Genomic DNA, 12,080 nt, shown 5'->3' with positions numbered 1-12,080 from the left:
GCTATGACATCACAGAGCACGTGCATTCCGTTGCTTGCCATCTGTTAACCACTCAGTCACTGCCAGCCAGACTGCCTGGCTGGCTGGATGGGGGGGCTGTTTGCTGCTGCTGCGTACCTTAGCAAGCTTATTTGCTTGACCGGCCTTCCTCCTCTTCCGCCCACATGCCCAGCTCTGCCCGATCTGCTGTTCACCTGGATCACAGCTCCGCCCCAACAAGGCAGAGCCTCCCAAGAATGGTACAAACTCATCCACATTCCCCTCCATGGAAAGCTTTAACAAAAGGCAAAAGCGTTATAAGTAATGAAGAGGAACCCGAGTCCAAGACGCTTCCGACCAGCCATACATATTTGTGTGTATTAAAGATCACATTTTATTACATTTTGTTTTTCTGTACTATATTACATCTTATTGTGATTTATAATGATATTGTTTATTGCTTTGACAATACAAATGCACTGAATTGAGAGAGAGAGAGAGAGAGAGAGAGAGAGAGAGAGAGAGAGAGAGAGAGAGAGAGAGAGAGAGAAGTGCTAGGGCACATCTGTAATATAGACTACGGAACATTCGTCACATGCTTAGGGAACATTCATATCATACAGGGAACATTTGTAAAACGAATTAGGGAACCTTTGTGACATACTAAAAGGACATACTGGTAAGATGTTGGGCACATTTGAAACAACAAAAATGGCATTTGGTTATTTAATTGGGACATTAATACCAGTCTGTGCAACTATCTATGCATATTCCAATGTTTGCTGCAGGACTTACAGATTGAGTGAGGGGGTCAATATGTTTGATTCAGAACTAACCACTGCTTCCTCAATTTTGTTTTAAACATAATTTAAAAGAAAAGTGGGCTATACATTGGTCTGGAAAAATGCAGCAATGGTCCCTAAAGCTATTCTTTTAGTTTTTTGACACAATTCCTTAAACCCATTTTCTGTAAAATATGTTATCAACTTGCATTAATATATCATCCAAACTACAATCATACTAATAATGAAAATGTTCATATTATTACATTCTAAGGGTTCTAGTCTATTGTGTATTGTATTTATTATCAGGCCCTTCTCTAATGTTTTACAGTTGTTATTATTATTCCGTACAATACAGGGATTAAATTAAGTATTTTAACCACAAAGTATTGGCTACAGTTATGATTCCTTCTTCAGTGTTCATATGCATACAGTTTCTGAGGTCTGGACCACTGCACAGTAGTCCCTGGAGTTGTAGTCCAGACCACTGCAAAATTCATGCTGAAGTGATCTGGATCACCACGCAATGGCCCAAGGACCACTACATACTTGGATTTCAATGTTTTTGTGTAATCCATGTTGCAATAGCACCTACCATGTTCCTTTGTGGTGAGCTGGTTAATTCTGTTCTTTAACATTGAAGAGAAAAATTTACATGAATAAACTTACTGTTGTAGATTATTATTTTATTATTTTTATTTCTTGGCAGACGCCCTTATCCAGGGCGACTTACAACATAAGTGCAAAAATACAGAGATGTACAAGGCATCAATCATTACAAATTCAACTTAGTTAAAAAATATCGCAATTCAAAATACATTTTAAAAATTCCAATTACAATTTACACAAGTACAGTAAAAGACTTCCTACATCCTGGATGGTGAAAGCTAAGTGCTCTCAAGATGTAGGGTTACAGACTAGGGCTACAGGAAAGGGAGCAAGGAGGAAAACATTCAAGAACGAGAGGAGCATAATAAGCTGAAGTGCTATCTAGCAGGGATAGAGGACTAATATTACAAGTGCGGTCGGAAGAGATGCGTCTTGAGTAAGCGCCGGAATGAGGTCAAGGACTCTGCTGTTTTGACTTTGGTGGGCAGGTCATTCCACCACCGAAGTCAAAACAGCAGAGTCCTTGACCTCATTCCGGCACTTGTGTAACCCTTGTGTAAGATGTAACCCTTACCCAGTGGCTAACCCTTACTCTATGTTACAAATGTTCCCTAAAAGCTTATTTTGCAAGATCAGTAAAGAACCTTTAAGAATTTTAAACTTTTAAAGATACACATAGGTAATACCAATGTGCTTTCACAATGCCGAAAATAATAATGCGTTTATCTTTAATAGTGAAGATATTGTATAGATGTATATCTATCATATACACAAATAGAAAAAAAAAACGGTTTCCAAACCGAATATAGAACTGAAACTTTCAGACAGTCCATGAAAAATGGAATGTAAACATTTACACTTCTTAACAATTCTATATATCAATTATATTCATAACCCTAACCCTAACACTAACCCCAACTTTAAGTTACAAATGATCCCTAAACACTTATTTTGCATGATCAATAAAAAACTGTCAGGATTTTTTAAACTTTTACTGACACACATAGTTAATAGCAATGTGTTATAACTTTTCCTAAAATAATAATCCATATATCACATAGGGAACATTTGTTACATAATAGGAAAAACATACAAATGATGTAACTTTGAATATATTTAATATTACAGCATACAATTTGGCAGGCTTCATAATAATGGAATTTATGACATACTCTGTAAAAATCAAGCAAATAGCATTTGTTGTTCATGAGAAAAAATATATATAATCAAAGCTATCAGACTTTAGCACGTGGTGAATGAACACACATACGATTATACAGCATTTGTTGCAGCTTAATTTTAAACGTAATTGGTAAATTAGATACAAAGTGAGGACTCTCTATTTGCATTTGTTCCCCTGTATTATTGCTAAAATAAAGTTTTACTGACATTTTACTGACACTACCACTGCATAGGACACATCTGTAACATGAACGCTACTGAATGGCACATACATTGAAAACTACGGAGAATTGAGACTTATCCAATTTACACTTCATAAATCATCTTAAAACGTTTCCAACCAAGGCAAAACCCACTTGAAATACGTTCATTCACATTTTTGGTAAACAAAAAAAAAAGATTGTTACATATGTTCCCTATGATGCATCTACAGAGACAGAGAGAGAGAGAGAGAGAGAGAGAGAGAGAGAGAGAGAGAGACAGACAGACAGGCAGACAGACACTAACACAGCCACCCACTCTCCCACTCACACACACACACACACACACACACACACTCTATCTCTCTCTCTCTCTCTCTCTCAAAATTCAAATTCAAATTCAACCTGCTTTATTGGCATGACCAAAAAGAAGTATTGCCAAAGCAATGGTGACAAACAACAGTTTTGAACATATATATGTACATTTGCATACATAAATACACAATATATATGTTAAAATCAGGTAACTGATTAATTTCAATTAATAAAATTCAATCATAGTTCAGAGAGACATAAAACTGATAATGATTGTAATAATTGGGTGTAGCATAGGTGTCATTGCCTGTGTCCAGGGGTGTCCCCTGTGTGAGTGGACTGAGTGTCCACTGTGTCCCTCAGGCTGTGGCAGGCAGCTGTATACTGGGCTGCCAGTAATATTCAGCTGGTCTCCTCTCCCAGAGGGACTGGCACTTTCTCCGAGACTGGCAGGTCTTGAAATCTCTTATAGAGATCTGCTATTTTGGGGACAAATTTTGCTCATAAATGTTTATATTTTTCACATTTTAGAATAAAGTGCAGCTCTGTCTCGACCTCTCGGCGTTGGCAGTGGGGACACAGCCTGTCCTCTCTGGGCAGCCAGGTCTGCCTGTGTCGGCCCGTCTCGATGGCCAGGCTGTGCTCACTGAGCCTGTATTTGGTCAGGATCCTTTAGTGTTTTTCGTTCGTTATTAATTTAAGGTTTTCTGACAATGTGTAGTGTCTTTTTAGGGCCCGATAGCACTGCAGTTTACTTTGTGCTTGTGTGTGTGTTTCCCAATGGGTGATGTAGTTTTCTTTGTGCTGTGTGATAATTTGGTTGACTCTGATTGTGTGCATGTGTGTGTTGCTGTCCTGAGGCTGGCCGGTGTCGGTGTGTGTCTGCGCAGTGAGCCTGCGGACCAGCTGGCTGAGGGGGCTCCTCTCTGGGTTCTGCTCTTGGCATTGCAGGGCCTTGTGGTGGTAGGAGTGTGTGTCGCTGTTTATTAGATGGAGCCAGAATTTAATTGCTCTTTTGTGTATGTTGATTAATAATGGGTATTGGCCTAATTCTGCCCTGCATGCGTTGTTCGATGTTTTCCTTTGCACCTGTAGGATATTTTTGCAGAACTCTGCATGCAAGGTTTCTTTTGGGTGTTTGTCCCATTGAGCAGACTGCTGCCCTGTGAGGGGACCCCACACCTCACTGCCATAGAGAGCAATGGGCTGGATTATGGATTCAAATATTTTTAGCCAGATTTGTACAGGTATTTTTATGCAAATGTGTCTCTTTATGGCATAGAAGGCCCTGCGCGCTTTCTCTCTCAGTGTCTTCACTGCTGCGTTGAAGCTTCCTGTTGAGCTGAGTGTGAGGCCTAGGTATGTGTAGTGGGTGCAGTGTTCGATGGTGCTGTTTGCTAAAGTGACGTGGTACCTAGTTCCCTGAGGCCTGGCCTTTTTCTGGAATATCATGGTATTTGTCTTTTTCATGTTTACTGCCAGGGCCCAGGTCTGACAGTACTGTTCCAGCAGTGCCAGGTTCTGCTGCAGCCCCTGCTCTGTGGGCCACAGCAGCACCAGGTCATCTGCGTTGAGCAGGAACTTGACTTCTGTGTCATGTATGGTGAGGCCGGGGGCTGCAGATTGCTCCAGCATTGTGGCCAATTCATTGATGTAAATATTGAATAGCGTTGGGCTCAGACTGCAGCCCTGCCTCACCCCACACCTCTGAGTGAAGAACTCTGTTCTTTTATTGCCAATTTTAACTCCGCACTCATTTCCTGTATACATTGATTTGATGATGTCATATGTTTCACCCCCTACACCACTTTGGAGAAGTTTGTAAAATAAACCTTTGTGCCAGAATGAATCAAATGCTTTTTTTAAATCTATGAAACAAGCAAATATTTTATTTTTATTTTGGTTGACGTGTTTGTCAATGAGGGTGTGTAGGGTGTAAATTTAATCGGTTGTGCGGTGTTTTGGGAGGAAGCCAATCTGACTCTTACTCAGGACACTGTGCTCGGTAAGGAAGGCCAGTATCCGGGCGTAAATGATACTGCAAAACACCTTCCCCAGGTTGCTGCTCACACAGATGCCCCGGTAGTTATTAGGGTCCAATTTGTCTCCACTCTTATGAATCGCGGTGATCAGTCCTTTATGCCAGCTGTCAGGGAAGTGGCCCACACTGAGCACCAGGTTGAACAGCCGTAGCAGGGCCTGCTGTAGCTCAGGGCTGCTGTGTTTCCGCATCTCGTTGGAGATGCCATCAGGCCCGCAGACTTTCCAGGGCAGCAGGGTGCGCAGCTTCTCCTGCAACTCCTACTCAGTAATAGTTGAGTCCAGGGGATTCTGGGTGTCTTTAAATGCCAATTCCATTCTTTTTAGTTTCACACTGATGTCATGCTGAGCTGATTTCTCAGTGTGGTGAATGTTTTCATAAAGTCTTTCAAAGTGGTTTTTCCAAAAACCTCAATTTTGAATGGCCAATTCTTCAGGTTTTAATTTATTACATTTTTTCCAGTTTTCCCAGAATCTATTTGTGTTAATGGACTCTTCGATTATTGTCAGTTGCTTTCGGGTATGTTGTACTTTTTGATCTAAGTGTTCCTTCGTTCCTCAGTTCCTTCCTTATTCTATTGCACTCCTTATCAAACCAATTCTCCTCTTTGTAAATTGTTGGGATGTTCTTTTTAATTTTCAATTTTGACTGTAAAGCTGCTTTTTCAAATATATGATTTAAGTATTTTATAGCCAGATGTATTCCTTCTTTACTATGTTGATTTGGGGTGACCAGAAAGGTGTGTATTAGTGATTGGATGTCTTGATTGCCAATTGCTTTCTGGTACTCTTGTGTGCTGTCTGGAGCCCATCTGTAGGAGTGTCCGAGGCTGTACAGCTTGCTGGGCTGTGTGTGAGCGCTGCTGCTGTGCTCTGTCCTCTTCAGGAACACAGTGATTTGGCTGTGGTCTGATAGAGGTGAATGCACTGAGAGAGAAGGGGTCTAGGTCTGTGATGGCATAGTCTACCGTGCTGCTGCCAAGAGCTGAGCTGTAGGTATATCTTCCCAGAGAATCTCCCCGGATCCTGCCATTCACGATATACAGGCCCAGTCTCTGACAGAGCTGCAGTAATTTTTGCCCGTTTTTATTCACTCCCCTGTCGTGGCTGTGTCTGAGGGAGCTGATGGGGGTGTTTAAGGGGGTGTGGCCGAATATGTGGCTGTCTCCCTGTGTGCTGGTGAAGTCAGGCAGGCTGCCTGTCCGGGCGGTCAGGTCCCCACAGATCAGCACACTTCCCTGGACCTGGAAGTGGCAGACCTCAGTCTGGAGGTTGGGGAAGATCTCCTCATTGTGATATGGGGATTCTGAGGGGGGAACATACACACAGGAACACATCGGTTTGTGTAAAAATGATTTCTTTGCTTATTTTAAGCCATATGTGTGACTCTGCTGTTTTGATGGGCTGTATGGAGTCACTGAGCTCTGCTTTTTACCAGATTATTATGCCCCCGGAGTCCCTGCCGTGTCTGACGGAGGGCTTCTTCAGGGAGGGCACTATGACCTCTCTGTAGCCTGAGGGACAGTGACTGGACACGTCTGCCCGACACCATGTCTCTTGCAGGATGATGACATCCTTGTCTCTCACTCTATCTCTGAACTCCAGGTCTGTGTTCTTCAGCCCGAATACTGAGGAGCCCAGGCTCTGGATGTTCCACATGGTGATTGATAGGGATCGCATTTCTTTCTACTCTCATTAAGCAATTTATATACTCCTTTGGAATGAGATATATCTGGAAATGTGTGAGGTGGAAAGTAAACATATAAATAAATAGTAATACTGGTGATATGTAAAAATAGGAAACGAATAAATTAAAAAAATAAAAAACTCCTGACTTACACTCCTATATACATACGCATACACACATATATCTACATATATACACATATATGTAAGCATCCATATATCTACATAATTTTTAGAAAATGTCCATATATATCAGTATATAACTACATTTATACAGGGGTGATTTTCAGATGTGGTAATAGCTAGTCACCTCCTGCAGTGGTTTCTTTGTTATGCACAGTTACTTATCTTATCAGTGCAGATGAGGTTGAGCAGGTGTCGGATCTCCTGCAGCTCCCCGGTGTCGGCCACTCTCCTGACCGCTGCTGCGTAGTTGCGCTGGCTGTGCTGCTGGGCTGTTCTGTCCATGTTCTGGATGGGCTCCACTCTGGGTCTGCTGTCCTGTGGTCGGGCGTATATAACTGAGATGAATATCATGGCAAAGTTGCAGCCATTTACAGAAAATCAAATCTCAACTCCAAATTACTTAGGAATGCAACTACCCAGGTCTGTTTGTTGCCAGAACAATGTCTCCAGCGAAGAAAGGACTAACAACCGTTGGTGTCATGAATCCTACCAATGACGACTGCCATGTCCCAAGTAACACACCACTGGGAAATTTTTACTCTCTGATAAATCAGGGAGGTGAAGAGTTCCAGGTTATTGAGGCTACTGTGCACAATATCAGGCAGACAGAAGGCACAAAGTTACCCACAGTGGACTTCAGTCAGTCTAAATTGAGTGATCCACAAATGGACCAGCTGGAGAACTTACTTTTGAAGTATTGTGATGCGTTTAGTTCACATGAACATGACTATGGCTGCACAGATGCTGTAAAGCACCACATTCGAACTGGAGATGCCCTACCGATCCGCCAACATGCTTACAGGACTTCTCCAGCTTTGAAACAGGAAATAGAAAAACAAGTTCAGCAGTTGCTGGCCCATGACCTCATTGAGGAGAGCTGCAGCCCTTGGGCTTCACCTGTTGTTTAAGTCAAGAAAAAGGACGGCAGCTACAGATTTTGCAATGACTTCAAGAAATTAAACCCTGTCACCATACGGGACTCGCATCCCTTACCACGGATTTCTGAAGCTTTGGACAGCCTGGCAGGGGCATGCTGGTTTAGTACCATGGACCTGCCAAGTGGTTATTGGCAATTTCAGCTGGCATCAGAAGACCGGGAGAAGACCGCATTTACCACCGGCAGCGGCTTATACCATTTTAAGGTCATGCCAATGGGACTGACCAATGCACCACCTACCTTCCAACGTTTAATGGAGCTTTTGCTTCGTGGTCTACACTGGAAGATCTGCCTCATCTGTTTGGATGATGTTTTGTTTTTTAACCTTTCCTGAACATCTGCAGAGTTTGGAAGATGTCTTTCTTCGCTTTTGAAAGGCAGGACTAAAGCTGAAGGCCAGTAAATGTCAGCTTGCATGGGATGAAGTCTCTTTCCTGGGACATGTAATCACCAAGGGTGGTCTCAGACCAGATTCCAGGAAGCTGGACAAAGTGAAAGATTGGCCAACACCAAGAACACCTACTGAGGTGAGAGCTTTTGTGGGTCTCTGTTCCTATTACAGACGATTCGTTAAAAACTTTGCCCTAAAAGATGCAACACAGGTATGTTCTTGTTGTAATGGATTATTTTATATGCTATGTGAATCTCTTTCCTTTAAAAGATCAGCGTGCAACATGTGTAGCTCAATGCTTGTTTGAAGACTTCATCCGTCAACATGGTATACCTGAGTCCATCCACACTGACCAGGGCAGACAGTTTGAGTCTGATCTGGTGAAGCAGCTGTGTAGCAAGTTGGGAATTGAGAAGACACGAACATCTCCGTACCATGCCCAATCAGAGGCATGGTGGAAAGACTGAAACGGACATTAAAAGACAAATTAGCTAAATACATCTACCAAAATGGAGGAGAATGGGACAAATACCTCTCACAGGTGGAACTTGCGTACAATTCAAGTGTACATTCCAGTACTGGATATACTCAATTTTTCCTTGCTCATGATCGGGAACCTTGTCTGCCTGTGGACGTTTTGTTGAACTGCAGTTCTTTCACTACTCAAGCAACTCCGGGCACACCAGCTGCTTATGCCCAGGATGTCTTTAACCGCCTGTCACATGCTTTTGACATGGCCGCTGAGTAGTCGAAAGAATCTAAACTACTGCAAAAGACTCACTATGACTTTTAACCCCTATGCTGAAGGTGATCTTGTTTTCCTTGATGATCCTGCCAATCAAAGGAATAAACTTGCTCCTAGATGGAAAGGGCCATATAGAGTTCTGAAGAGGTTGGATAAAGACGGTTGTCCTGGCGTGACCTATGAAATCACTTACCCAAAAGATCCACGATCCAAATCATGGATTGTATATTACAATCTGCTGAAGGCATACAAAGGTCCTTGGTCTGACTTACCTGCTCATCCAGAAGCGCCTCCACAGCTGTTTAGAGATCCTGATGATGCACCTGTCAGTCCGCCATCAACACTGACGGCTTTGTCTGGAGACGTCCCTTACCCACTTCCAGTTCCAGCGAGCTCCAGTCATCACTCGATGCCGTCTTTCTCTCTTCTTTCTTCCACAGCTCCTGTCCAGAGGGATATGCTACCTGTTCCAGGTGTTGTTCCACAGCCTGCTCTAGCACTTGAGCCATGCCCAGGTGTCACCCATTCTTCCAGCCTTCGGGATGCCCAAGTCACAGTGCACCCAGAGACTGTGTTTTACCTCAGCGACTGCAGACTCCTGTGGCATTACCTGCTGGATGTACCTAGTGGTCGTAAAGTTATGAAACCTGACAAGCTTAAAGATTTAGTTATTTCGTAGTACATACCTGTTTTCATGTTACATTACAGTTCAATTCAGTAATGGCTTCTAATTTGTCATTCTTAAAAAAAAAAAAAAAAGTTCCTATTGTACTGATATACATCTATTGTGATTAAATTACTGCAACATCAGTTTATCATTTGGAAAATCTAAGTGTATATATATATATATATATATATATATATATATATATATATATATATAAAAATGTAACATTAGAAATACTGTATGATTTATTTAATTAAGAAACGAGGACGTTTTAAATAAAGTGGGGGAAGACTGAGACATTAGTCTATTATTGAAAAAAATAAATATCTATGAAAAGGTATCGTAAATGAAATTAGAAACACTTTATACATTATTTTAGTTTATATCAGGGAGAAATCGCTATGTGTTATGTTGTTCCCCTAAGAACATATTTCAGTTGCATGTTGTAAAGCCGGACAGGTTAGAGTCACGCACGTCTTTGTGTTCTGGATAGAGAGGAGGTGGCGCTGCACTGCTGTGCTCGGCATTGTATTTGTAACTGCAACTTGGGCTCCAGCACCGGCACCATGTCGGTGGAAAAGCGCTAAGTGAGCTCACACTGAGCTCAGTGTAATGTCTGCTCTGGAGAGCTCACAGTGTGACATAGTCGTGAGTTCACGTCTTTACTGGGTAGTCCTTGACAACTTAATTGACTCAATTCTTGGGCTTAATTGGTCAAAATGACCATTGGTTGAAGGTACACAGGGACTGATGTGTAGAGAGACTTATTAAACCTGCAGGATTGTGGTTTTCCCAGAACAGAATTAACCAGCTCACCACAAAGGAACATGGTAGGTGCTATTGCAACATGGATTACACAAAAACATTGAAATCCAAGTTTGCAGTGGTCCTTGGGCCATTGCGTGGTGATCCAGATCACTTCAGCACGAATTTTGCAGTGGTCTGGACTACAACTCCAGGGACTACTGTGCAGTGGTCCAGACCTCAGAAACTGTATGCATATGAACAGTGAAGTAGGCATCATAACTGTAGCCAATACTTTGTGGTTAAAATGCATAATTTAATCCCTGTATTGTACGGAATAATAATAACAACTGTAAAACATAAGAGAAGGGCCTGATAATAAATACAATACACAATAGACTAGAACCCTTAGAATGTAATAATATGAACATTTTCATGATTAGTATGATTGTACTTTGGATGATATATTAATGCAAGTTGATAACATATTTTACAGAAAATGGGTTTTAGGAATTGTGTCCAAAAACTAAAAGAATTGTCTTAGGGACCACTGCTCCTTTTTTCCAGACCAATGTATAGCCCACTTTTCTTTTAAATTATGTTTAAAACAAAATTGAGGAAGCAGTGGTTAGTTCTGAATCAAACATATTGACCCCCTCACTCAATCTGTAAGTCCTGCAGCAAACATTGGAATATGCATAGATATTTGCTCAGACTGGTATAAATGTCCCTAATAAATAACCAAATGCCATTTTTGTTGTTTCAAATGTGTCCAACATCTTACCAGTATGTCCTTTTAGTATGTCACAAAGGTTCCCTAATTCGTTTTACAAATGTTCCCTGTATGTTATGAATGTTCCCTAAGCATGTGACGAATGTTCGCTAGTTTATATTACAGATGTGCCCTAGCACTTCTCTCTCTCTCTTTCTCTGTCTCTCACTCTCAATTCAGTGCATTTGAATTTTAAAAGCAATTGGACATGCATACATACATACATACATACATTCATACATACATACATACATACATACATACATACATACATACATACATACATACATACATACATATATATGGAAAATGAACAATACAATTAAAAATCACAATAAGATGTAATTTAGTACAGAAAAACAAAATGTAATAAAATGTGATCTTTAATACACACAAATATGTATGGCTGGTCGGAAGCGTCTTGGACTCGGGTTCCTCTTCATTACTTATAATGCTTTTGCCTTTTGCTAAAGCTTTCCATGGAGGGGAACGTGGATAAGTTTGTACCATTCTTGGGAGGCTCTGCCTTGTTGGGGCGGAGCTGTGATCCAGGTGAACAGCAGATCGGGCATAGGTGGGCATGTGGGCGGAGGAGGAGGAAGGCCGGTCAAGCAGATAAGCTTGCTAAGGTACGCAGCAGCAGCAAAACAGCCCCCCCATCCAGCCAGCCAGGCAGTCTGGCTGGCACTGACTGAGTAGTTGACAGATGGCAAGCAACGGAATGCACATGCTCTGTGATGTCATAGCAGTCAGCTCAGAGAGAGGTTTGTGATGTCATCGCTGAGCTGGCTGGCTCTGTGTGTCTTGCTGGTTGTGTGTATGTGTGTGTGTGTGTGTGAGAGAGA

General features: G+C 41.8%; 2 non-coding genes across 2 annotated transcripts; one reads left to right on the top strand and one right to left on the bottom strand.

Annotated features, from left to right (window-relative positions):
- Positions 1 to 208: 208 nt before the first annotated feature.
- LOC136751983 (U5 spliceosomal RNA) lies at positions 209 to 323 on the bottom strand. The gene has a single exon (XR_010817165.1). It is a non-coding gene; the product is annotated as a U5 spliceosomal RNA (small nuclear RNA).
- An 11,335-nt stretch (positions 324 to 11,658) lies between these two features.
- On the top strand, positions 11,659 to 11,773 carry LOC136751927 (U5 spliceosomal RNA). Its single transcript, XR_010817114.1, has one exon. It is a non-coding gene; the product is annotated as a U5 spliceosomal RNA (small nuclear RNA).
- Positions 11,774 to 12,080: the final 307 nt, after the last annotated feature.

The sequence above is a fragment of the Amia ocellicauda genome, chromosome 6 (genome assembly GCF_036373705.1).
Source record: "Amia ocellicauda isolate fAmiCal2 chromosome 6, fAmiCal2.hap1, whole genome shotgun sequence".
NCBI classification, from domain to species: Eukaryota; Metazoa; Chordata; class Actinopteri; order Amiiformes; family Amiidae; genus Amia; species Amia ocellicauda.
Note: the sequence above shows the minus strand (reverse complement) of the source record. Positions and strands in the feature narration are given on the sequence as shown.